Here is a 4,785-nt window from a genome sequence, read left to right as displayed (position 1 = left end):
TGCCTCTTTGGAGCAGTCTCTCAGAGATCTCTGAGGTGCTGTCTCCTGGGCTGCAGTCCTCATTTTGCCCCAGCTAAAACTGGACTAGCAACTCATGTTGTGCGTCTGTTTAGTTGACAAAGGCCATGTCTGTTGTGGTGACTGGGTGTGCTGCTTAACACTGTTAAGCAGCGTTAATACTGGTAAGTTAATACTCCACTTAATACTGGAGTGGGTTGCCATCTCAGAGAGACCCAGCTGCTGCTTGAGTAAAATTTTAGTAACATATATTCTTATGACATTAGCTCAACAAATTTGAGGGAAAAAAAAAATCCCTAAACGTCTCTTTCTTACTTTCCCCTTTGCCTTTGAAACCAACTACTGCAGCTGCTAACAGAGGCATCTGTCTGTATGTAGAATATATTTTTGTTCTGGAGAACAAAGAGAATTATTAAAAGGGCGGCAGGAGATGAGAAGTGTTTGTCAGCATTCAGTTTTGTTTTTAAATATTTATTTGGCTGTGCCAGGTCTTGGTTGCGGCACGTGGGATCTTTAGTTGTGGCACGTGGAATCTAGTTCCCTGACCAGGGCATCGAATCCATGCCCTCTGCGTTGGAAGCTCAGAGTCTTAACCTCTGAACCACCAGGGAAATCCCCAGCATTCCCTCTGTTCTCCTTCCTCAGCTGAATCACCTAGTCTTCCTCTTTTTCTGTTCTTTTGCTCACCGTGCCCTTGTGCTTCTACCCTGGGAAGACAGAACAGCCCCGTCCTTCATGGTCTGTTAAATCCACACGAACCTCCATTCCAAGACGCTGAGCAAACCCAACAGCTGGTAAACCCCACCTGACTTCTTTCTTTTACAAATGAGCAGCAGATCACTACGTGGTTCCAACAGGGAAATTTGCACAACAGTTTTGCACCACGGGGATAATGACATAGTCTATCTCCTGAGGATGATTAGATGAGATAGAACCATGGGTTTCAGACTTGGCTGTGCATTAGAATCACTGGAAGAGTTTCAAAAATTCCTGAGCAGCACCCAGATATGCTCAATCAACACTTCTGATTTTGGGAGCTATCCATCAAAATTTAAAAAGTCTCTTGGGACTTCCCTGGTAGTTCAGGGGCTAAGACTCCACATTCCCAGTACCAGGGAGCTGGATTCTGTCCCTGGTCAGGGAACTAGATCCCACATGCCTCAATGAAGACTGAAGATCCCATTTGCTGCAACTAAGACTTGGGGCAGCCAAATAAATAAAAATAAATGTTAAAAAATGACACCTGCCCTCAGGAAATGTTCTGGGGTAGGTAATTGAAAAATATTTAAAAAAAAAATTAAAAACATCTCTCTAGCTAATTCCAATATGCAGCTACATTTCAGAGCCAGTGAGATAGTACTTGTTTATAAGTACTCAGTAACTGTGTTTATTAAGGGCTTCCAAGGTGGCTCAGTGGTAAAGAATCCGCCTGCAATGCAGGAGACACAGGTTCGATCCCTGGGTCAGAAAGACCCCCTGGAGAAGGAAATGGCAACCCACTCCAATATTCTTGCCTGGAGAATCCCATGGACAGAGGAACTTGGGAGGCTACAGTCCATGGGGTCGCAAAGTCAGACATGACTGAAGCGACTGAGCACAGCACACGTGAGCATCACAGCTTTCTCGGAGAAGTTCCGGAAGTTCATCTAAGGGAGCAGAGCAGCTCAGAGCCCCTGACTCAGAGTGTCGGGAGGCGTGGAGGTTGGATCTTCTGTGGCCACTGCAGGAAAGCCCATGGGGCTGGCGGACTTTGGGGGGGAAAAGGGCTTTACAACCAGAGGTAGTCACTGAATACTGTGCTCCAAAGGAGAGAGGGCTCATGGTGTGTCTGCAAAGCAGGCATCTAACGTAATGGGTGAGGGGCTGCCACAGCCGCTAATCCTGCGGAAGGAAGGACTTCTATTAGGGATCTTGTAACCCTTTCCTTGCCTCAAGCTGACCTCCAGGGTGGTCCTGCTTAGGAAGGTCCCAATGCTTTCTGTCCACTTCTGGGTCTGTTGGGAGGTGATCTAGGGCATAGCCTTGCCTGTCCTGTCACTGGGCCAACAGAACTCTTTCTATAGGAACCAACCAGGAAGACTTTACTCAGGTTCCAAGTCTGTCCACACACCCACACACACCCTTTGATTATGGCTCTTCCAGCCCAGGTCTGTGCCTGGGTGCCACCTCCTTCCTGTTTCATCCTTCAGGATTCATATTCTAGGATTGGGCAAAGGGAGGGGAAAATTTGAGTGTGTTCTGTACCCAAGGGCTTCCCAGGTGGCACTAGTGATAAAGAATGAGCCTGCCAATGCAGGAGAAGTTAAGAGACACAGGTTCAATCCCTGGGTCAGGAAGATCCCCTGGAGGAGAGCATGCAACCCACTGCAGTATTCTTGCCTGGAGAATCCCATGGACAGAGGAGCCTGGTGGGCTACAGTCCATAGCATGCTCTATACCTAATCACAGCAAAATTTTTGCAAAAATCTTACGTAGTTCTTCCCATTTCACAGAAGAGGAAACATATTCTTCCCAAGATCACATGGTGGGCATACCAGTTAGCTTTTACTTTGTTACAAACCATCCACCAAATCAGTGGCTAAGAATAACCATTTGTTTGGCTCACAGTCCTAGAGACTGGCTGGGGTGTTGGGAGTAGGGCACAGCCCATCAATTGACCTCTTCCATCCTCCAGTAGGACAGCTGAGCTGGTTTACATGGCAGCTTGGCAGGATTCTTTTTGGAAGGCTGGATGGATGCAAGGCCCCTTGATACCTCCACTTGGAACTAGTCCTGTCAATGCTGTCATAATCTCAACTGGCCAAAGAAGACCATGAGAGCTGCCTAGATTCAAGGGATGGGGAGAGAAACTCTAACTTACTGTTGGGAGCAGCTTCACAGTCATATTGCAAAGGGGCTGGAATACGGGGAGGGGTTGGGGTGGAGGGTCATGCCCACCCTGCAGTCGACTGCAAGTTGTTAGGTGACAGGAGTAGGATTTTATTTTTCAATTACAAAGATAACGCACACACATGAGAACAATTGGAACAGTAAACAGAAGGGGAAATGAGGAAGAGAAATTCTCATTCTTAGTCTTGGGCTAGGAAAAAATGTTCTAATCTAGTCCTACTCTCTACATGTAAGCATGATCAAGAGTTCCTTGTTTATCTTGACACAGTTTTTTCTGCATATGCATGGATGGGAGCACGCACAATTTTCCTGCACTTTAGTCTTTTCTCTTAATAATGCAACTAAGTTCTTTCCACAGCAGCACAACTAGGAAATGCTCCATTCCTTTTAAGGTCTACATAGTAATCCACTGAATAAATGTGCTGTTTATTCAACTACATATCCTATTGTTGGACACTTAGGTTTTCTGGGTTTTATTGTTAAAAGTGCTGCTGCAGTGACTCTCCATGAATATCCTTTGTGTACTTGGAGACTAGATTCCTCCAAGAGGAATTTCTGTGTTGAACAGCAGAGTTGAAACTTGCTCTGTTCCCAAAGCACCCGCACTTTTCAAGATGGGTCTTCAGTTATCTGGGGCTTCCCTGATGGTTCAGCGGTAAAGAATCCTTCTGCCAATGCAGGAGATGAGGGTTTGATCCCTGGGTTGGGAAGATCCACTGGAGAAGCAAAGAGCAACCCAGTATTCTCACCTGGGAAATTCCATGGACAGTGAAGCCTGGTGGGCTACAGTCCAAAGGGTCACAAAGAGTCGGACATGACTGAGCATGAGTGCTTCAGTTACCCACTGTTCCTCCAGGCTTTTCTGTGACTAGAAGCTGTTTTGAGAAGCATGGCCCCCTGTGCACATAGGCATATACTGGACTTCTCCACACCCTTCCTTCCTAAGCGAGCTCAAGAGGTCCCAAGCTATGCATTATTATCCAAGAGGATCCAGATTAGGTATCTTTTCTGTGTCTTCCTTCATGATTTTTCTGGGAGACACGTACTAGTTTGTTAGAGGCCAGTGATACAAGAAACCTAATAACCAGTGTTAACCTACAAACGATAGATTCCATCCAAATGAAGGCCTAAGATATAAATGAAGATTTCACAAATACTGGAAATACAAATAGGTGGTAAAAGAAGTCAAGCAATTACACGCAATAATAGCAGAGCCCTATATTGAACAGTTAGTGAAGTCGCTCAGTCGTGTCCGACTCTTTGCGGCCCCATGGATTGTAGCCTACCAGGCTCCTCCATCCATGGGATTTTCCAGGCAAGAGTACTGGAGTGGGGTGCCATTTCCTTCTCCAGGGGATCTTCCCAACCCAGGGATCGAACCTGGGTCTCCTGCATTGCAGGCAGATGCTTTACCCTCTAAGCCACCAGGGAAGAATTGAACAGTTAGGATTACATGAATTCCATCCTTGTTCTTGGCAACTTTAACAGTTCATGAATACTAAGTACAGAAACAAATATGCAGTGAAGCTTTTGCTTAAGATCTTATTTTTTTATTCTTTGATATTCTTTTTTTTTTTTCATGGATCTTGATACCCACATGCCACCTGCCTGGTTGGAGCCTTGAATTCTGACCAAGTCTGTATGGACTTAACTCTTTTATGAACAGCAGGTTGGTGACTGTCAGAATCTGGAGGTGGTAGGTAAGCACGCTCAGACACCTCACTCCATTTCTCACAGCCTCTGATTATGTTCCCGAGTAGATGTAGCCAGTAATTCTGCAGAAGGGAACACACCACAGGGGGCTCATTTCTGGGATGTGGGGACAGTCTGCCTTGCAGGGCTGCTCTGTGGATAGGTTAAAGAAGTGGATTTCCAGAG

At 46.0% G+C, this 4,785-nt stretch overlaps 1 non-coding gene across 1 annotated transcript; it reads right to left on the bottom strand.

The window, feature by feature from the left end:
- Positions 1-4,266: 4,266 nt before the first annotated feature.
- Positions 4,267-4,338, bottom strand: TRNAC-GCA (transfer RNA cysteine (anticodon GCA)). Its single transcript has one exon. It is a non-coding gene; the product is annotated as a tRNA-Cys (tRNA).
- Positions 4,339-4,785: the final 447 nt, after the last annotated feature.

This window comes from Bos taurus, chromosome 8, assembly GCF_002263795.3.
Source record: "Bos taurus isolate L1 Dominette 01449 registration number 42190680 breed Hereford chromosome 8, ARS-UCD2.0, whole genome shotgun sequence".
Classification (NCBI taxonomy): domain Eukaryota; kingdom Metazoa; phylum Chordata; class Mammalia; order Artiodactyla; family Bovidae; genus Bos; species Bos taurus.
The sequence above is the reverse complement of the archived record's forward strand: the minus strand, read 5'-3'. Positions and strand labels throughout refer to the sequence as shown.